Raw genomic sequence first — 16,250 nt, forward strand, 5'->3', positions numbered from 1 at the left:
TTTTTTATTATTTTTTACTTATCAAAACTATCTAAAACGAACTTATTTTTATGACATTTCACTTATTTCTTTCCGTTGGATTATGCTTTGTTATTCATTAACATCATTTGCTTCCTGTAGCAAAATACAGCAAATGATGGCCAGTATGGGGATCGAACCCACGACATTCGCGTTATTAGCACGACGCTCTAACCAACTGAGCTAACCGGCCGACACGTGGCATTTTCTTTATTTATTAAATTTTTTGGATTATGATTTACTTATCAAAACTATCTAAAACGAACTTATTTTTATGACATTTCACTTATTTCTTTCCGTTGGATTATGCTTTGTTATTCATTAAAATCATTTGCTTCGTGTAGCAAAATACAGCAAATGATGGCCAGTATGGGGATCGAACCCACGACATTCGCGTTATTAGCACGACGCTCTAACCAACTGAGCTAACCGGCCGAAACGTGGCATTTTCTTTATTTATTAAATTTTTTGGATTATGATTTACTTATCAAAACTATCTAAAACGAACTTATTTTTATGACATTTCACTTATTTCTTTCCGTTGGATTATGCTTTGTTATTCATTAAAATCATTTGCTTCCTGTAGCAAAATACAGCAAATGATGGCCAGTATGGGGATCGAACCCACGACATTCGCGTTATTAGCACGACGCTCTAACCAACTGAGCTAACCGGCCGACACGTGGAATTTTCTTTATTTATTAAATTTTTTGGATTATGATTTACTTATCAAAACTATCCAAAACGAACTTATTTTTATGACATTTCACTTATTTCTTTCCGTTGGATTATGCTTTGTTATTCATTAAAATCATTTGCTTCCTGTAGCAAAATACAGCAAATGATGGCCAGTATGGGGATCGAACCCACGACATTCGCGTTATTAGCACGACGCTCTAACCAACTGAGCTAACCGGCCGAAACGTGGCATTTTCTTTATTTATTAAATTTTTTGGATTATGATTTACTTATCAAAACTATCTAAAACGAACTTATTTTTATGACATTTCACTTATTTCTTTCCGTTGGATTATGCTTTGTTATTCATTAAAATCATTTGCTTCCTGTAGCAAAATACAGCAAATGATGGCCAGTATGGGGATCGAACCCACGACATTCGCGTTATTAGCACGACGCTCTAACCAACTGAGCTAACCGGCCGACACGTGGAATTTTCTTTATTTATTAAATTTTTTGGATTATGATTTACTTATCAAAACTATCCAAAACGAACTTATTTTTATGACATTTCACTTATTTCTTTCCGTTGGATTATGCTTTGTTATTCATTAAAATCATTTGCTTCCTGTAGCAAAATACAGCAAATGATGGCCAGTATGGGGATCGAACCCACGACATTCGCGTTATTAGCACGACGCTCTAACCAACTGAGCTAACCGGCCGACACGTGGCATTTTCTTTATTTATTAAATTTTTTGGATTATGATTTACTTATCAAAACTATCTAAAACGAACTTATTTTTATGACATTTCACTTATTTCTTTCCGTTGGATTATGCTTTGTTATTCATTAAAATCATTTGCTTCCTGTAGCAAAATACAGCAAATGATGGCCAGTATGGGGATCGAACCCACGACATTCGCGTTATTAGCACGACGCTCTAACCAACTGAGCTAACCGGCCGACACGTGGCATTATCTTTATTTTTTAAATTTTTTGCATTATTATTTACTTATCAAAACTATCTAAAACGAACTTATTTTTATGACATTTCACTTATTTCTTTCCGTTGGATTATGCTTTGTTATTCATTAAAATCATTTGCTTCCTGTAGCAAAATACAGCAAATGATGGCCAGTATGGGGATCGAACCCACGACATTCGCGTTATTAGCACGACACTCTAACCAACTGAGCTAACCGGCCGACACGATGAATATTCTTTATTTATTAAATTTTTTTATTATGATTTACTTATGAAAACTATCTAAAACGAACTTATTTTTATGACATTTCACTTATTTCTTTCCGTTGGATTATGCTTTGTTATTCATTAAAATCATGTTCTTCCTGTAGCAAAATACAGCAAATGATGGCCAGTATGGGGATCGAACCCACGACATTCGCGTTATTAGCACGACGCTCTAACCAACTGAGCTAACCGGCCGACACGTGGCATTTTCTTTATTTATTAAATTTTTTGGATTATGATTTACTTATCAAAACTATCTAAAACGAACTTATTTTTATGACATTTCCCTTATTTCTTTCCGTTGGATTATGCTTTGTTATTCATTAAAATCATTTGCTTCCTGTAGCAAAATACAGCAAATGATGGCCAGTATGGGGATCGAACCCACGACATTCGCGTTATTAGCACGACGCTCTAACCAACAGAGCTAACCGGCCGACACGTGGCATATTCTTTATTTATTAAATTTTTTGTATTATGATTTACTTATCAAAACTATCTAAAACGAACTTATTTTTATTACATTTCACTTATTTCTTTCCGTTGGATTATGCTTTGTTATTCATTAAAATAATTTCCTTCCTGTAGCACAATACAGCAAATGATGGCCAGTATGGGGATCGAACCCACGACATTAGCGTTATTAGCACGACGCTCTAACCAACTGAGCTAACCGGCCGACACGTTGAATATTCTTTATTTATTTAATGTTTTGGATTATGATTTACTTATCAAAACTATCTAAAACGAACTTATTTTTATTACATTTCACTTATATCTTTCCGTTGGATTATGCTTTGTTATTCATTAAAATCATTTGCTTCCTGTAGCAAAATACAGCAAATCATGGCCAGTATGGGGATCGAACCCACGACATTCGCGTTATTAGCACGACGCTCTAACCAACTGAGCTAACCGGCCGACATGATGAATATTCTTTATTTATTAAATTTTTTGCATTATGATTTACTTATCAAAACTATCTAAAACGAACTTATTTTTATGACATTTCACTTATTTCTTTCCGTTGGATTATGCTTTGTTATTCATTAAAATCATTTGTTTCCTGTAGCAAAATACAGCAAATGATGGCCAGTATGGGGATCGAACCCACGACATCCGCGTTATTAGCACGACGCTCTAACCAACTGAGCTAACCGGCCGACACGTTGAATATTCTTTATTTATTAAATTTTTTGGATTATGATTTACTTATCAAAACTATCTAAAACGAACTTATTTTTATTACATTTCACTTATATCTTTCCGTTGGATTATGCTTTGTTATTCATTAAAATCATTTGCTTCCTGTAGCAAAATACAGCAAATGATGGCCAGTATGGGGATCGAACCCACGACATTCGCGTTATTAGCACGACGCTCTAACCAACTAAGCTAACCGGCCGACACGTGGCATTTTCTTTATTTATTAAATTTTTTTATTATGATTTACTTATCAAACCTATCTAAAACGAACTTATTTTTATGACATTTCACTTATTTCTTTCCGTTGGATTATGCTTTGTTATTCATTAAAATCATTTGCTTCCTGTAGCAAAATACAGCAAATGATGGCCAGTATGGGGATCGAACCCACGACATTCGCGTTATTAGCACGACGCTCTAACCAACTGAGCTAACCGGCCGACACGATGAATATTCTTTATTTATTAAATTTTTTGCATTATGATTTACTTATCAAAACTATCTAAAACGAACTTATTTTTATGACATTTCACTTATTTCTTTCCGTTGGATTATGCTTTGTTATTCATTAAAATCATTTGTTTCCTGTAGCAAAATACAGCAAATGATGGCCAGTATGGGGATCGAACCCACGACATTCGCGTTATTAGCACGACGCTCTAATCAACTGAGCTAACCGGCCGACACGTTGAATATTCTTTATTTATTAAATTTTTTGGATTATGATTTACTTATCAAAACTATCTAAAACGAACTTATTTTTATTACATTTCACTTATATCTTTCCGTTGGATTATGCTTTGTTATTCATTAACATCATTTGCTTCCTGTAGCAAAATACAGCAAATGATGGCCAGTATGGGGCTCGAACCCACGACATTCGCGTTATTAGCACGACGCTCTAACAAACTGAGCTAACCGGCCGACGCGTGGCATTTTCTTTATTTATTAAATTTTTTTTATTTTGATTTACTTATCAAAACTATCTAAAACGAACTTATTTTTATGACATTTCACTTATTTCTTTCCGTTGGATTATGCTTTGTTATTCATTAAAATCATTTGCTTCCTGTAGCAAAATACAGCAAATGATGGCCAGTATGGGGATCGAACCCACGACATTCGCGTTATTAGCACGACGCTCTAACCAACTGAGCTAACCGGCCGACACGTGGCATTTTCTTTATTTATTAAATTTTTTGCATTATGATTTACTTATCAAAACTATCTAAAACGAACTTATTTTTATGACATTTCACTTATTTCTTTCCGTTCGATTATGCTTTGTTATTCATTAAAATCATTTGCTTCCTGTAGCAAAATACAGCAAATGATGGCCAGTATGAGGATCGAACCCACGACATTCGCGTTATTAGCACGACGCTCTAACCAACTGAGCTAACCGGCTGACACCTGGCATATTCTTTATTTATTAAATTTTTTGTATTATGGTTTACTTATCAAAACTATCTAAAACGAACTTATTTTTATTACATTTCACTTATTTCTTTCCGTTGGATTATGCTTTGTTATTCATTAAAATCATTTGCTTCCTGTAGTAAAATACAGCAAATGATGGCCAGTATGAGGATCGAACCCACGACATTCGCGTTATTACCACGACGCTCTAACCAACTGAGCTAACCGGCCGACACGTGGCATTTTCTTTATTTATTAAATTTTTTGGATTATGATTTACTTATCAAAACTATCTAAAACGAACTTATTTTTATGACATTTCACTTATTTTTTTCCGTTTGATTATGCTTTGTTATTCATTAAAATCATTTGCTTCCTGTAGCAAAATACAGCAATTGATGGCCAGTATGGGGATCGAACCCACGACATTCGCGTTATTAGCACGACGCTCTAACCAACTGAGCTAACCGGCCGACACGTGGCATATTCTTTATTTATTAATTTTTTTGGATTATGATTTACTTATCAAAACTATCTAAAACGAACTTATTTTTATTACATTTCACTTATTTCTTTCCGTTGGATTATGCTTTGTTATTCATTAAAATCATTTGCTTCCTGTAGCAAAATACAGCAAATGATGGCCAGTATGGGGATCGAACCCACGACATTCGCGTTATTAGCACGACGCTCTAACCAACTGAGCTAACCGGCCGACACGATGAATATTCTTTATTTATTAAATTTTTTGCATTATGATTTACTTATCAAAACTATCTAAAACGAACTTATTTTTATGACATTTCACTTATTTCTTTCCGTTGGATTATGCTTTGTTATTCATTAAAATAATTTGTTTCCTGTAGCAAAATACAGCAAATGATGGCCAGTATGGGGATCGAACCCACGACATTCGCGTTATTAGCTCGACGCTCTAATCAACTGAGCTTACCGGCCGACACGTTGAATATTCTTTATTTATTAAATTTTTTGGATTATGATTTACTTATCAAAACTATCTAAAACGAACTTATTTTTATTACATTTCACTTATATCTTTCCGTTGGATTATGCTTTGTTATTCATTAACATCATTTGCTTCCTGTAGCAAAATACAGCAAATGATGGCCAGTATGGGGATCGAACCCACGACATTCGCGTTATTAGCACGACGCTCTAACCAACTGAGCTAACCGGCCGACGCGTGGCATTTTCTTTATTTATTAAATTTTTTTTATTTTGATTTACTTATCAAAACTATCTAAAACGAACTTATTTTTATGACATTTCACTTATTTCTTTCCGTTGGATTATGCTTTGTTATTCATTAACATCATTTGCTTCCTGTAGCAAAATACAGCAAATGATGGCCAGTATGGGGATCTAACCCACGACATTCGCGTTATTAGCACGACGCTCTAACCAACTGAGCTAACCGGCCGACACGTGGCATTTTCTTTATTTATTAAATTTTTTTGCATTATGATTTACTTATCAAAACTATCTAAAACGAACTTATTTTTATGACATTTCACTTATTTCTTTCCGTTGGATTATGCTTTGTTATTCATTAAAATCATTTTCTTCGTGTAGCAAAATACAGCAAATGATGGCCAGTATAGGGATCGAACCCACGACATTCGCGTTATTAGCACGACGCTCTAACCAACTGAGCTAACCGGCCGACACGTGACATTTTCTTTATTTATTAAATTTTTTGGATTATGATTTACTTATCAAAACTATCTAAAACGAACTTATTTTTATGACATTTCACTTATTTCTTTCCGTTTGATTATGCTTTGTTATTCATTAAAATCAGTTGCTTCGTGTAGCAAAATTCAGCAAATGATGGCCAGTATGGGGATCGAACCCACGACATTCGCGTTATTAGCACGACGCTCTAACCAACTGAGCTAACCGGCCGACACGTGGCATTTTCTTTATTTATTAAATTTTTTGGATTATGATTTACTTATCAAAACTATCTAAAACGAACTTATTTTTATGACATTTCACTTATTTTTTTCCGTTGGATTATGCTTTGTTATTCATTAAAATCATTTGCTTCCTGTAGCAAAATACAGCAAATGATGGCCAGTATGGGGATCGAACCCACGACATTCGCGTGATTAGCACGACGCTCTAACCAACTGAGCTAACCGGCCGACACCTTGCATTTTCTTTATTTATTAAATTTTTTGTATTATGATTTACTTATCAAAACTATCTGAAACGAACTTATTTTTATGACATTTCACTTATTTTTTTCCGTTGGATTATGCTTTGTTATTCATTAAAATCATTTGCTTCCTGTAGCAAAATACAGCAAATGATGGCCAGTATGGGGATCGAACCCACGACATTCGCGTTATTAGCACGACGCTCTAACCAACTGAGCTAACCGGCCGACACGTGGCATATTCTTTATTTATTAATTTTTTTGGATTATGATTTACTTATCAAAACTATCTAAAACGAACTTATTTTTATTACATTTCACTTATTTCTTTCCGTTGGATTATGCTTTGTTAATCATTAAAATCATTTGCTTCGTGTAGCAAAATACAGCAAATGATGGCCAGTATGGGGATCGAACCCACGACATCTGCGTTATTAGCACGACGCTCTAACCAACTTAGCTAACCGGCCGACACCTGGATAATTCTGTATTTATTAAATTTTTTGGATTATGATTTACTTATCAAAACTATCTAAAACGAACTTATTTTTATTACATTTCACTTATTTCTTTCCGTTGGATTATGCTTTGTTATTCATTAAAATCATTTGCTTCCTGTAGCAAAATACAGCAAATGATGGCCAGTATGGGGATCGAACCCACGACATTCGCGTTATTAGCACGACACTCTAACCAACTGAGCTAACCGGCCGACACGATGAATATTCTTTATTTATTAAATTTTTTTATTATGATTTACTTATCAAAACTATCTAAAACGAACTTATTTTTATGACATTTCACTTATTTCTTTCCGTTGGATTATGCTTTGTTATTCATTAAAATCATTTGCTTCCTGTAGCAAAATACAGCAAATGATGGCCAGTATGGGGATCGAACCCACGACATTCGCGTTATTAGCACGACGCTCTAACCAACTGAGCTAACCGGCCGACACGTGGCATTTTCTTTATTTATTAAATTTTTTGGATTATTATTTACTTATCAAAACTATCTAAAACGAACTTATTTTTATGACATTTCACTTATTTTTTTCCGTTGGATTATGCTTTGTTATTCATTAAAATCATTTGCTTCCTGTAGCAAAATACAGCAAATGATGGCCAGTATGGGGATCGAACCCACGACATTCGCGTGATTAGCACGACGCTCTAACCAACTGAGCTAACCGGCCGACACCTTGCATTTTCTTTATTTATTAAATTTTTTGTATTATGATTTACTTATCAAAACTATCTGAAACGAACTTATTTTTATGACATTTCACTTATTTTTTTCCGTTGGATTATGCTTTGTTATTCATTAAAATCATTTGCTTCCTGTAGCAAAATACAGCAAATGATGGCCAGTATGGGGATCGAACCCACGACATTCGCGTTATTAGCACGACGCTCTAACCAACTGAGCTAACCGGCCGACACGTGGCATATTCTTTATTTATTAATTTTTTTGGATTATGATTTACTTATCAAAACTATCTAAAACGAACTTATTTTTATTACATTTCACTTATTTCTTTCCGTTGGATTATGCTTTGTTAATCATTAAAATCATTTGCTTCGTGTAGCAAAATACAGCAAATGATGGCCAGTATGGGGATCGAACCCACGACATCTGCGTTATTAGCACGACGCTCTAACCAACTTAGCTAACCGGCCGACACCTGGATAATTCTGTATTTATTAAATTTTTTGGATTATGATTTACTTATCAAAACTATCTAAAACGAACTTATTTTTATTACATTTCACTTATTTCTTTCCGTTGGATTATGCTTTGTTATTCATTAAAATCATTTGCTTCCTGTAGCAAAATACAGCAAATGATGGCCAGTATGGGGATCGAACCCACGACATTCGCGTTATTAGCACGACACTCTAACCAACTGAGCTAACCGGCCGACACGATGAATATTCTTTATTTATTAAATTTTTTTATTATGATTTACTTATCAAAACTATCTAAAACGAACTTATTTTTATGACATTTCACTTATTTCTTTCCGTTGGATTATGCTTTGTTATTCATTAAAATCATTTGCTTCCTGTAGCAAAATACAGCAAATGATGGCCAGTATGGGGATCGAACCCACGACATTCGCGTTATTAGCACGACGCTCTAACCAACTGAGCTAACCGGCCGACACGTGGCATTTTCTTTATTTATTAAATTTTTTTATTATGATTTACTTATCAAACCTATCTAAAACGAACTTATTTTTATGACATTTCACTTATTTCTTTCCGTTGGATTATGCTTTGTTATTCATTAAAATCATTTGCTTCCTGTAGCAAAATACAGCAAATGATGGCCAGTATGGGGATCGAACCCACGACATTCGCGTTATTAGCACGACGCTCTAACCAACTGAGCTAACCGGCCGACACGTGGCATATTCTTTATTTATTAATTTTTTTGGATTATGATTTACTTATCAAAACTATCTAAAACGAACTTATTTTTATTACATTTCACTTATTTCTTTCCGTTGGATTATGCTTTGTTATTCATTAAAATCATTTGCTTCGTGTAGCAAAATACAGCAAATGATGGCCAGTATGGGGATCGAACCCACGACATCTGCGTTATTAGCACGACGCTCTAACCAACTTAGCTAACCGGCCGACACCTGGATAATTCTGTATTTATTTAATTTTTTGGATTATGATTTACTTATCAAAACTATCTAAAACGAACTTATTTTTATTACATTTCACTTATTTCTTTCCGTTGGATTATGCTTTGTTATTCATTAAAATCATTTGCTTCCTGTAGCAAAATACAGCAAATGATGGCCAGTATGGAGATCGAACCCACGACATTCGCGTTATTAGCACGACGCTCTAACCAACTGAGCTAACCGGCCGACACGATGTATATTCTTTATTTATTAAATTTTTTTATTATGATTTACTTATCAAACCTATCTAAAACGAACTTATTTTTATTACATTTCACTTATTTCTTTCCGTTGGATTATGCTTTGTTATTCATTAAAATCATTTGCTTCCTGTAGCAAAATACAGCAAATGATGGCCAGTATGGGGATCGAACCCACGACAGTCGCGTTATTAGCACGACGCTCTAACCAACTGAGCTAACCGGCCGACACGTGGCATTTTCCTTATTTATTAAATTTTTTTATTATGATTTACTTATCAAACCTATCTAAAACGAACTTATTTTTATGACATTTCACTTATTTCTTTCCGTTGGATTATGCTTTGTTATTCATTAAAATCATTTGCTTCCTGTAGCAAAATACAGCAAATGATGGCCAGTATGGGGATCGAACCCACGACATTCGCGTTATTAGCACGACGCTCTAACCAACTGAGCTAACCGGCCGACACGATGAATATTCTTTATTTATTAAATTTTTTGCATTATGATTTACTTATCAAAACTATCTAAAACGAACTTATTTTTATGACATTTCACTTATTTCTTTCCGTTGGATTATGCTTTGTTATTCATTAAAATCATTTGCTTCCTGTAGCAAAATACAGCAAATGATGGCCAGTATGGGGATCGAACCCACGACATTCGCGTTATTAGCACGACGCTCTAACCAACTGAGCTAACCGGCCGACACGTGGCATTTTCTTTATTTATTAAATTTTTTTTATTTTGATTTACTTATCAAAACTATCTAAAACGAACTTATTTTTATGACATTTCACTTATTTCTTTCCGTTGGATTATGCTTTGTTATTCATTAAAATCATTTGCTTCCTGTAGCAAAATACAGCAAATGATGGCCAGTATGGGGATCGAACCCACGACATTCGCGTTATTAGCACGACGCTCTAACCAACTGAGCTAACCGGCCGACACGTGGCATTTTCTTTATTTATTAAATTTTTTGCATTATGATTTACTTATCAAAACTATCTAAAACGAACTTATTTTTATGACATTTCACTTATTTCTTTCCGTTCGATTATGCTTTGTTATTCATTAAAATCATTTGCTTCCTGTAGCAAAATACAGCAAATGATGGCCAGTATGAGGATCGAACCCACGACATTCGCGTTATTAGCACGACGCTCTAACCAACTGAGCTAACCGGCTGACACCTGGCATATTCTTTATTTATTAAATTTTTTGTATTATGGTTTACTTATCAAAACTATCTAAAACGAACTTATTTTTATTACATTTCACTTATTTCTTTCCGTTGGATTATGCTTTGTTATTCATTAAAATCATTTGCTTCCTGTAGTAAAATACAGCAAATGATGGCCAGTATGAGGATCGAACCCACGACATTCGCGTTATTAGCACGACGCTCTAACCAACTGAGCTAACCGGCCGACACGTGGCATATTCTTTATTTATTAAATTTTTTATTATGATTTACTTATCAAAACTATCTAAAACGAACTTATTTTTATTACATTTCACTTATTTCTTTCCGTTGGATTATGCTTTGTTATTCATTAAAATCATTTTCTTCGTGTAGCAAAATACAGCAAATGATGGCCAGTATGGGGATCGAACCCACGACATTCACTTTATTAGCACGACGCTCTAACCAACTGAGCTAACCGGCCGACACGTGGCATTTTTTTTATTTATTAAATTTTTTGGATTATGATTTACTTATCAAAACTATCTAAAACGAACTTATTTTTATGACATTTACCTTATTTCTTTCCGTTGGATTATGCTTTGTTATTCATTAAAATCATTTGCTTCCTGTAGCAAAATACAGCAAATGATGGCCAGTATCGGGATCGAACCCACGACATTCGCGTTATTAGCACGACGCTCTAACCAACTGAGCTAACCGGCGGACACGTGGCATATTCTTTATTTATTAATTTTTTTGGATTATGATTTACTTATCAAAACTATCTAAAACGAACTTATTTTTATTACATTTCACTTATTTCTTTCCGTTGGATTATGCTTTGTTATTCATTAAAATCATTTGCTTCGTGTAGCAAAATACAGCAAATGATGGCCAGTATGGGGATCGAACCCACGACATCTGCGTTATTAGCACGACGCTCTAACCAACTTAGCTAACCGGCCGACACCTGGATAATTCTGTATTTATTTAATTTTTTGGATTATGATTTACTTATCAAAACTATCTTAAACGAACTTATTTTTATTACATTTCACTTATTTCTTTCCGTTTGATTATGCTTTGTTATTCATTAAAATCATTTGCTTCCTGTAGCAAAATACAGCAAATGATGGCCAGTATGGGGATCGAACCCACGACATTGGCGTTGTTAGCACCACGCTCTAACCAACTGAGCTAACCGGCCGACACGTGGCATTTTCTTTATTTATTAAATTTTTTGGATTATGATTTACTTATCAAAACTATCTAAAACGAACTTATTTTTATGACATTTCACTTATTTCTTTCCGTTGGATTATGCTTTGTTATTCATTAAAATCATTTGCTTCCTGTAGCAAAATACAGCAAATGATGGCCAGTATGAGGATCGAACCCACGACATTCGCGTTATTAGCACGACGCTCTAACCAACTGAGCTAACCGGCCGACACGTGGCATATTCTTTATTTATTAAATTTTTTATTATGATTTACTTATCAAAACTATCTAAAACGAACTTATTTTTATTACATTTCACTTATTTCTTTCCGTTGGATTATGCTTTGTTATTCATTAAAATCATTTTCTTCGTGTAGCAAAATACAGCAAATGATGGCCAGTATGGGGATCGAACCCACGACATTCACTTTATTAGCACGACGCTCTAACCAACTGAGCTAACCGGCCGACACGTGGCATTTTTTTTATTTATTAAATTTTTTGGATTATGATTTACTTATCAAAACTATCTAAAACGAACTTATTTTTATGACATTTACCTTATTTCTTTCCGTTGGATTATGCTTTGTTATTCATTAAAATCATTTGCTTCCTGTAGCAAAATACAGCAAATGATGGCCAGTATGGGGATCGAACCCACGACATTCGCTTTATAAGCCCGATGCTCTAACCAACTGAGCTAACCGGCCGACACGTGGCATTTTCTTTATTTATTAAATTTTTTGGATTATGATTTACTTATCAAAACTATCTAAAACGAACTTATTTTTATTACATTTCACTTATTTCTTTCCGTTGGATTATGCTTTGTTATTCATTAAAATCATTTGCTTCCTGTAGCAAAATACAGCAAATGATGGCCAGTATGGGGATCGAACCCACGACATTCGTTTATAAGCCCGATGCTCTAACCAACTGAGCTAACCGGCCGACACGTGGCATTTTCTTTATTTATTAAATTTTTTGGATTATGATTTACTTATCAAAACTATCTAAAACGAACTTATTTTTATTACATTTCACTTATTTCTTTCCGTTGGATTATGCTTTGTTATTCATTAACATCATTTGCTTCCTGTAGCAAAATACAGCAAATGATGGCCAGTATGGGGATCGAACCCACGACATTCGCTTTATAAGCCCGATGCTCTAACCAACTGAGCTAACCGGCCGACACGTGGCATATTCTTTATTTATTAAATTTTTTGGATTATGATTTACTTATCAAAACTATCTAAAACGAACTTATTTTTATTACATTTCACTTATTTCTTTCCGTTGGATTATGCTTTGTTATTCATTAAAATCATTTGCTTCCTGTAGCAAAATACAGCAAATGATGGCCAGTATGGGGATCGAACCCACGACATTCGCTTTATAAGCCCGATGCTCTAACCAACTGAGCTAACCGGCCGACACGTGGCATTTTCTTTATTTATTAAATTTTTTGGATTATGATTTACTTATCAAAACTATCTAAAACGAACTTATTTTTATTACATTTCACTTATTTCTTTCCGTTGGATTATGCTTTGTTATTCATTAAAATCATTTGCTTCCTGTAGCAAAATACAGCAAATGATGGCCAGTATGGGGATCGAACCCACGACATTCGCTTTATAAGCCCGATGCTCTAACCAACTGAGCTAACCGGCCGACACGTGGAATTTTCTTTATTTATTAAATTTTTTGGATTATGATTTACTTATCAAAACTATCTAAAACGAACTTATTTTTATTACATTTCACTTATTTCTTTTCTGTTTGATTATTCTTTGTAATTCATTAAAATCATTTGCTTCCTGTAGCAAAATACAGCAAATGATGGCCAGTATGGGGATCGAACCCACGACATTCGCTTTATTAGCACGACGCTCTAACCAACTGAGCTAACCGGCCGACACGTTAAATATTCTTTATTTATTAAATTTTTTGGATTATGATTTACTTATCAAAACTATCTAGAACGAACTTATTTTTATTACATTTAACTTATTTCTTTCCGTTGGATTATGCTTAGTTATTCATTAAAATCATTTTCTTCGTGTAGCAAAATACAGCAAATGATGGCCAGTATGGGGATCGAACCCACGACATTCGCGTTATTAGCACGACGCTCTAACCAACTGAGCTAACCGGCCGACACGTGGAATTTTCTTTATTTATTAAATTTTTTGGATTATGATTTACTTATCAAAACTATCTAAAACGAACTTATTTTTATGACATTTCACTTATTTCTTTCCGTTGGATTATGCTTTGTTATTCATTAAAATCATTTGCTTCGTGTAGCAAAATACAGCAAATGATGGCCAGTATGGGGATCGAACCCACGACATTCGCGTTATTAGCACGACGCTCTAACCAACTGAGCTAACCGGCCGACACGTGGAATTTTCTTTATTTATTAAATTTTTTGGATTATGATTTACTTATCAAAACTATCTAAAACGAACTTATTTTTATGACATTTCACTTATTTCTTTCCGTTGGATTATGCTTTGTTATTCATTAAAATCATTTTCTTCGTGTAGCAAAATACAGCAAATGATGGCCAGTATGGGGATCGAACCCACGACATTCGCGTTATTAGCACGACGCTCTAACCAACTGAGCTAACCGGCCGACACGTGGCATATTCTTTATTTATTAAATTTTTTGGATTATGATTTACTTATCAAAACTATCTAAAACGAACTTATTTTTATTACATTTCACTTATTTCTTTCCGTTTGATTATGCTTTGTTATTCATTAAAATCATTTGCTTCCTGTAGCAAAATACAGCAAATGATGGCCAGTATGGGGATCGAACCCACGACATTCGCGTTATTAGCACGACGCTCTAACCAACTGAGCTAACCGGCCGACACGTGGCATTTTCTTTATTTATTAAATTTTTTGGATTATGATTTACTTATCAAAACTATCCAAAACGAACTTATTTTTATGACATTTCACTTATTTCTTTCCGTTGGATTATGCTTTGTTATTCATTAAAATCATTTGCTTCCTGTAGCAAAATACAGCAAATGATGGCCAGTATGGGGATCGAACCCACGACATTCGCGTTATTAGCACGACGCTCTAACCAACTGAGCTAACCGGCCGACACGTGGCATTTTCTTTATTTATTAAATATTTTGGATTATGATTTACTTATCAAAACTATCTAAAACGAACTTATTTTTATGACATTTCACTTATTTCTTTCCGTTGGATTATGCTTTGTTATTCATTAAAATCATTTTCTTCGTGTAGCAAAATACAGCAAATGATGGCCAGTATGGGGATCGAACCCACGACATTCGCGTTATTAGCACGACGCTCTAACCAACTGAGCTAACCGGCCGACACGTGGCATTTTCTTTATTTATTAAATTTTTTGCATTATGATTTACTTATCAAAACTATCTAAAACGAACTTATTTTTATGACATTTCACTTATTTCTTTCCGTTTGATTATGCTTTGTTATTCATTAAAATCATTTGCTTCCTGTAGCAAAATACAGCAAATGATGGCCAGTATGGGGATCGAACCCACGACATTCGCTTTATTAGCACGACGCTCTAACCAACTGAGCTAACCGGCCGACACGTGGCATATTCTTTATTTATTAAATTTTTTGGATTATGATTTACTTATCAAAACTATCTAGAACGAACTTATTTTTATTACATTTCACTTATTTCTTTCCGTTTGATTATGCTTTGTTATTCATTAAAATCATTTTCTTCGTGTAGCAAAATACAGCAAATGATGGCCAGTATGGGGATCGAACCCACGACAGTCGCGTTATTAGCACGACGCTCTAACCAACTGAGCTAACCGGCCGACACGTGGCATTTTCTTTATTTATTAAATTGTTTTTATTATGATTTACTTATCAAAACTATCTAAAACGAACTTATTTTTATGACATTTCACTTATTTCTTTCCGTTGGATTATGCTTTGTTATTCATTAAAATCATTTGCTTCCTGTAGCAAAATACAGCAAATGATGGCCAGTATGGGGATCGAACCCACGACATTCGCGTTATTAGCACGACGCTCTAACCAACTGAGCTAACCGGCCGACACGTGGAATATCCTTTATTTATTAAAATGTTTGGATTATGATTTACTTATCAAAACTATCTAAAACGAACTTAT

At 34.3% G+C, this 16,250-nt stretch overlaps 56 non-coding genes across 56 annotated transcripts; all 56 read right to left on the reverse strand.

Annotated features, from left to right (window-relative positions):
* Positions 1-137: 137 nt before the first annotated feature.
* Positions 138-211, reverse strand: Trnai-aau (transfer RNA isoleucine (anticodon AAU)). Its single transcript has one exon. It is a non-coding gene; the product is annotated as a tRNA-Ile (tRNA).
* A 168-nt stretch (positions 212-379) lies between these two features.
* On the reverse strand, positions 380-453 carry Trnai-aau (transfer RNA isoleucine (anticodon AAU)). The gene has a single exon. It is a non-coding gene; the product is annotated as a tRNA-Ile (tRNA).
* Positions 454-621: 168 nt separating this feature from the next.
* Trnai-aau (transfer RNA isoleucine (anticodon AAU)) lies at positions 622-695 on the reverse strand. Its single transcript has one exon. It is a non-coding gene; the product is annotated as a tRNA-Ile (tRNA).
* Positions 696-863: 168 nt separating this feature from the next.
* Positions 864-937, reverse strand: Trnai-aau (transfer RNA isoleucine (anticodon AAU)). The gene has a single exon. It is a non-coding gene; the product is annotated as a tRNA-Ile (tRNA).
* A 168-nt stretch (positions 938-1,105) lies between these two features.
* On the reverse strand, positions 1,106-1,179 carry Trnai-aau (transfer RNA isoleucine (anticodon AAU)). The gene has a single exon. It is a non-coding gene; the product is annotated as a tRNA-Ile (tRNA).
* Positions 1,180-1,347: 168 nt separating this feature from the next.
* Trnai-aau (transfer RNA isoleucine (anticodon AAU)) lies at positions 1,348-1,421 on the reverse strand. The gene has a single exon. It is a non-coding gene; the product is annotated as a tRNA-Ile (tRNA).
* Positions 1,422-1,589: 168 nt separating this feature from the next.
* On the reverse strand, positions 1,590-1,663 carry Trnai-aau (transfer RNA isoleucine (anticodon AAU)). The gene has a single exon. It is a non-coding gene; the product is annotated as a tRNA-Ile (tRNA).
* A 168-nt stretch (positions 1,664-1,831) lies between these two features.
* Trnai-aau (transfer RNA isoleucine (anticodon AAU)) lies at positions 1,832-1,905 on the reverse strand. The gene has a single exon. It is a non-coding gene; the product is annotated as a tRNA-Ile (tRNA).
* A 167-nt stretch (positions 1,906-2,072) lies between these two features.
* Trnai-aau (transfer RNA isoleucine (anticodon AAU)) lies at positions 2,073-2,146 on the reverse strand. Its single transcript has one exon. It is a non-coding gene; the product is annotated as a tRNA-Ile (tRNA).
* A 168-nt stretch (positions 2,147-2,314) lies between these two features.
* Positions 2,315-2,388, reverse strand: Trnai-aau (transfer RNA isoleucine (anticodon AAU)). Its single transcript has one exon. It is a non-coding gene; the product is annotated as a tRNA-Ile (tRNA).
* A 168-nt stretch (positions 2,389-2,556) lies between these two features.
* On the reverse strand, positions 2,557-2,630 carry Trnai-aau (transfer RNA isoleucine (anticodon AAU)). Its single transcript has one exon. It is a non-coding gene; the product is annotated as a tRNA-Ile (tRNA).
* Positions 2,631-2,798: 168 nt separating this feature from the next.
* Positions 2,799-2,872, reverse strand: Trnai-aau (transfer RNA isoleucine (anticodon AAU)). The gene has a single exon. It is a non-coding gene; the product is annotated as a tRNA-Ile (tRNA).
* Positions 2,873-3,040: 168 nt separating this feature from the next.
* On the reverse strand, positions 3,041-3,114 carry Trnai-aau (transfer RNA isoleucine (anticodon AAU)). Its single transcript has one exon. It is a non-coding gene; the product is annotated as a tRNA-Ile (tRNA).
* A 168-nt stretch (positions 3,115-3,282) lies between these two features.
* Trnai-aau (transfer RNA isoleucine (anticodon AAU)) lies at positions 3,283-3,356 on the reverse strand. The gene has a single exon. It is a non-coding gene; the product is annotated as a tRNA-Ile (tRNA).
* A 167-nt stretch (positions 3,357-3,523) lies between these two features.
* Trnai-aau (transfer RNA isoleucine (anticodon AAU)) lies at positions 3,524-3,597 on the reverse strand. The gene has a single exon. It is a non-coding gene; the product is annotated as a tRNA-Ile (tRNA).
* Positions 3,598-3,765: 168 nt separating this feature from the next.
* On the reverse strand, positions 3,766-3,839 carry Trnai-aau (transfer RNA isoleucine (anticodon AAU)). Its single transcript has one exon. It is a non-coding gene; the product is annotated as a tRNA-Ile (tRNA).
* A 168-nt stretch (positions 3,840-4,007) lies between these two features.
* Trnai-aau (transfer RNA isoleucine (anticodon AAU)) lies at positions 4,008-4,081 on the reverse strand. The gene has a single exon. It is a non-coding gene; the product is annotated as a tRNA-Ile (tRNA).
* A 168-nt stretch (positions 4,082-4,249) lies between these two features.
* Positions 4,250-4,323, reverse strand: Trnai-aau (transfer RNA isoleucine (anticodon AAU)). Its single transcript has one exon. It is a non-coding gene; the product is annotated as a tRNA-Ile (tRNA).
* Positions 4,324-4,975: 652 nt separating this feature from the next.
* Positions 4,976-5,049, reverse strand: Trnai-aau (transfer RNA isoleucine (anticodon AAU)). The gene has a single exon. It is a non-coding gene; the product is annotated as a tRNA-Ile (tRNA).
* A 168-nt stretch (positions 5,050-5,217) lies between these two features.
* Positions 5,218-5,291, reverse strand: Trnai-aau (transfer RNA isoleucine (anticodon AAU)). The gene has a single exon. It is a non-coding gene; the product is annotated as a tRNA-Ile (tRNA).
* Positions 5,292-5,701: 410 nt separating this feature from the next.
* Trnai-aau (transfer RNA isoleucine (anticodon AAU)) lies at positions 5,702-5,775 on the reverse strand. The gene has a single exon. It is a non-coding gene; the product is annotated as a tRNA-Ile (tRNA).
* Positions 5,776-5,943: 168 nt separating this feature from the next.
* Trnai-aau (transfer RNA isoleucine (anticodon AAU)) lies at positions 5,944-6,017 on the reverse strand. The gene has a single exon. It is a non-coding gene; the product is annotated as a tRNA-Ile (tRNA).
* A 169-nt stretch (positions 6,018-6,186) lies between these two features.
* Positions 6,187-6,260, reverse strand: Trnai-aau (transfer RNA isoleucine (anticodon AAU)). Its single transcript has one exon. It is a non-coding gene; the product is annotated as a tRNA-Ile (tRNA).
* Positions 6,261-6,428: 168 nt separating this feature from the next.
* Positions 6,429-6,502, reverse strand: Trnai-aau (transfer RNA isoleucine (anticodon AAU)). Its single transcript has one exon. It is a non-coding gene; the product is annotated as a tRNA-Ile (tRNA).
* A 168-nt stretch (positions 6,503-6,670) lies between these two features.
* Positions 6,671-6,744, reverse strand: Trnai-aau (transfer RNA isoleucine (anticodon AAU)). The gene has a single exon. It is a non-coding gene; the product is annotated as a tRNA-Ile (tRNA).
* A 168-nt stretch (positions 6,745-6,912) lies between these two features.
* On the reverse strand, positions 6,913-6,986 carry Trnai-aau (transfer RNA isoleucine (anticodon AAU)). The gene has a single exon. It is a non-coding gene; the product is annotated as a tRNA-Ile (tRNA).
* Positions 6,987-7,396: 410 nt separating this feature from the next.
* Trnai-aau (transfer RNA isoleucine (anticodon AAU)) lies at positions 7,397-7,470 on the reverse strand. The gene has a single exon. It is a non-coding gene; the product is annotated as a tRNA-Ile (tRNA).
* Positions 7,471-7,637: 167 nt separating this feature from the next.
* Trnai-aau (transfer RNA isoleucine (anticodon AAU)) lies at positions 7,638-7,711 on the reverse strand. Its single transcript has one exon. It is a non-coding gene; the product is annotated as a tRNA-Ile (tRNA).
* Positions 7,712-7,879: 168 nt separating this feature from the next.
* Trnai-aau (transfer RNA isoleucine (anticodon AAU)) lies at positions 7,880-7,953 on the reverse strand. The gene has a single exon. It is a non-coding gene; the product is annotated as a tRNA-Ile (tRNA).
* A 168-nt stretch (positions 7,954-8,121) lies between these two features.
* Positions 8,122-8,195, reverse strand: Trnai-aau (transfer RNA isoleucine (anticodon AAU)). The gene has a single exon. It is a non-coding gene; the product is annotated as a tRNA-Ile (tRNA).
* Positions 8,196-8,605: 410 nt separating this feature from the next.
* On the reverse strand, positions 8,606-8,679 carry Trnai-aau (transfer RNA isoleucine (anticodon AAU)). The gene has a single exon. It is a non-coding gene; the product is annotated as a tRNA-Ile (tRNA).
* A 167-nt stretch (positions 8,680-8,846) lies between these two features.
* Positions 8,847-8,920, reverse strand: Trnai-aau (transfer RNA isoleucine (anticodon AAU)). Its single transcript has one exon. It is a non-coding gene; the product is annotated as a tRNA-Ile (tRNA).
* Positions 8,921-9,087: 167 nt separating this feature from the next.
* Positions 9,088-9,161, reverse strand: Trnai-aau (transfer RNA isoleucine (anticodon AAU)). Its single transcript has one exon. It is a non-coding gene; the product is annotated as a tRNA-Ile (tRNA).
* A 410-nt stretch (positions 9,162-9,571) lies between these two features.
* Trnai-aau (transfer RNA isoleucine (anticodon AAU)) lies at positions 9,572-9,645 on the reverse strand. Its single transcript has one exon. It is a non-coding gene; the product is annotated as a tRNA-Ile (tRNA).
* Positions 9,646-9,812: 167 nt separating this feature from the next.
* Positions 9,813-9,886, reverse strand: Trnai-aau (transfer RNA isoleucine (anticodon AAU)). Its single transcript has one exon. It is a non-coding gene; the product is annotated as a tRNA-Ile (tRNA).
* Positions 9,887-10,053: 167 nt separating this feature from the next.
* Trnai-aau (transfer RNA isoleucine (anticodon AAU)) lies at positions 10,054-10,127 on the reverse strand. The gene has a single exon. It is a non-coding gene; the product is annotated as a tRNA-Ile (tRNA).
* Positions 10,128-10,295: 168 nt separating this feature from the next.
* Trnai-aau (transfer RNA isoleucine (anticodon AAU)) lies at positions 10,296-10,369 on the reverse strand. Its single transcript has one exon. It is a non-coding gene; the product is annotated as a tRNA-Ile (tRNA).
* A 168-nt stretch (positions 10,370-10,537) lies between these two features.
* Trnai-aau (transfer RNA isoleucine (anticodon AAU)) lies at positions 10,538-10,611 on the reverse strand. The gene has a single exon. It is a non-coding gene; the product is annotated as a tRNA-Ile (tRNA).
* Positions 10,612-11,021: 410 nt separating this feature from the next.
* On the reverse strand, positions 11,022-11,095 carry Trnai-aau (transfer RNA isoleucine (anticodon AAU)). Its single transcript has one exon. It is a non-coding gene; the product is annotated as a tRNA-Ile (tRNA).
* An 892-nt stretch (positions 11,096-11,987) lies between these two features.
* Trnav-aac (transfer RNA valine (anticodon AAC)) lies at positions 11,988-12,061 on the reverse strand. The gene has a single exon. It is a non-coding gene; the product is annotated as a tRNA-Val (tRNA).
* Positions 12,062-12,229: 168 nt separating this feature from the next.
* Trnai-aau (transfer RNA isoleucine (anticodon AAU)) lies at positions 12,230-12,303 on the reverse strand. The gene has a single exon. It is a non-coding gene; the product is annotated as a tRNA-Ile (tRNA).
* A 408-nt stretch (positions 12,304-12,711) lies between these two features.
* Trnay-aua (transfer RNA tyrosine (anticodon AUA)) lies at positions 12,712-12,785 on the reverse strand. The gene has a single exon. It is a non-coding gene; the product is annotated as a tRNA-Tyr (tRNA).
* Positions 12,786-12,953: 168 nt separating this feature from the next.
* Trnai-uau (transfer RNA isoleucine (anticodon UAU)) lies at positions 12,954-13,026 on the reverse strand. The gene has a single exon. It is a non-coding gene; the product is annotated as a tRNA-Ile (tRNA).
* Positions 13,027-13,194: 168 nt separating this feature from the next.
* Positions 13,195-13,268, reverse strand: Trnay-aua (transfer RNA tyrosine (anticodon AUA)). The gene has a single exon. It is a non-coding gene; the product is annotated as a tRNA-Tyr (tRNA).
* A 168-nt stretch (positions 13,269-13,436) lies between these two features.
* Trnay-aua (transfer RNA tyrosine (anticodon AUA)) lies at positions 13,437-13,510 on the reverse strand. The gene has a single exon. It is a non-coding gene; the product is annotated as a tRNA-Tyr (tRNA).
* A 168-nt stretch (positions 13,511-13,678) lies between these two features.
* On the reverse strand, positions 13,679-13,752 carry Trnay-aua (transfer RNA tyrosine (anticodon AUA)). Its single transcript has one exon. It is a non-coding gene; the product is annotated as a tRNA-Tyr (tRNA).
* A 169-nt stretch (positions 13,753-13,921) lies between these two features.
* Trnai-aau (transfer RNA isoleucine (anticodon AAU)) lies at positions 13,922-13,995 on the reverse strand. Its single transcript has one exon. It is a non-coding gene; the product is annotated as a tRNA-Ile (tRNA).
* A 168-nt stretch (positions 13,996-14,163) lies between these two features.
* Trnai-aau (transfer RNA isoleucine (anticodon AAU)) lies at positions 14,164-14,237 on the reverse strand. The gene has a single exon. It is a non-coding gene; the product is annotated as a tRNA-Ile (tRNA).
* Positions 14,238-14,405: 168 nt separating this feature from the next.
* On the reverse strand, positions 14,406-14,479 carry Trnai-aau (transfer RNA isoleucine (anticodon AAU)). Its single transcript has one exon. It is a non-coding gene; the product is annotated as a tRNA-Ile (tRNA).
* A 168-nt stretch (positions 14,480-14,647) lies between these two features.
* Positions 14,648-14,721, reverse strand: Trnai-aau (transfer RNA isoleucine (anticodon AAU)). Its single transcript has one exon. It is a non-coding gene; the product is annotated as a tRNA-Ile (tRNA).
* Positions 14,722-14,889: 168 nt separating this feature from the next.
* Trnai-aau (transfer RNA isoleucine (anticodon AAU)) lies at positions 14,890-14,963 on the reverse strand. Its single transcript has one exon. It is a non-coding gene; the product is annotated as a tRNA-Ile (tRNA).
* Positions 14,964-15,131: 168 nt separating this feature from the next.
* Positions 15,132-15,205, reverse strand: Trnai-aau (transfer RNA isoleucine (anticodon AAU)). The gene has a single exon. It is a non-coding gene; the product is annotated as a tRNA-Ile (tRNA).
* Positions 15,206-15,373: 168 nt separating this feature from the next.
* Trnai-aau (transfer RNA isoleucine (anticodon AAU)) lies at positions 15,374-15,447 on the reverse strand. The gene has a single exon. It is a non-coding gene; the product is annotated as a tRNA-Ile (tRNA).
* A 168-nt stretch (positions 15,448-15,615) lies between these two features.
* On the reverse strand, positions 15,616-15,689 carry Trnai-aau (transfer RNA isoleucine (anticodon AAU)). Its single transcript has one exon. It is a non-coding gene; the product is annotated as a tRNA-Ile (tRNA).
* Positions 15,690-15,857: 168 nt separating this feature from the next.
* Positions 15,858-15,931, reverse strand: Trnai-aau (transfer RNA isoleucine (anticodon AAU)). Its single transcript has one exon. It is a non-coding gene; the product is annotated as a tRNA-Ile (tRNA).
* A 168-nt stretch (positions 15,932-16,099) lies between these two features.
* On the reverse strand, positions 16,100-16,173 carry Trnai-aau (transfer RNA isoleucine (anticodon AAU)). The gene has a single exon. It is a non-coding gene; the product is annotated as a tRNA-Ile (tRNA).
* Between the last annotated feature and the right edge of the window lie 77 nt (positions 16,174-16,250).

Source organism: Euprymna scolopes, chromosome 22 (assembly GCF_053919585.1).
Source record: "Euprymna scolopes isolate OS-2025 chromosome 22, ASM5391958v1, whole genome shotgun sequence".
Lineage (NCBI taxonomy): Eukaryota > Metazoa > Mollusca > Cephalopoda > Sepiida > Sepiolidae > Euprymna > Euprymna scolopes.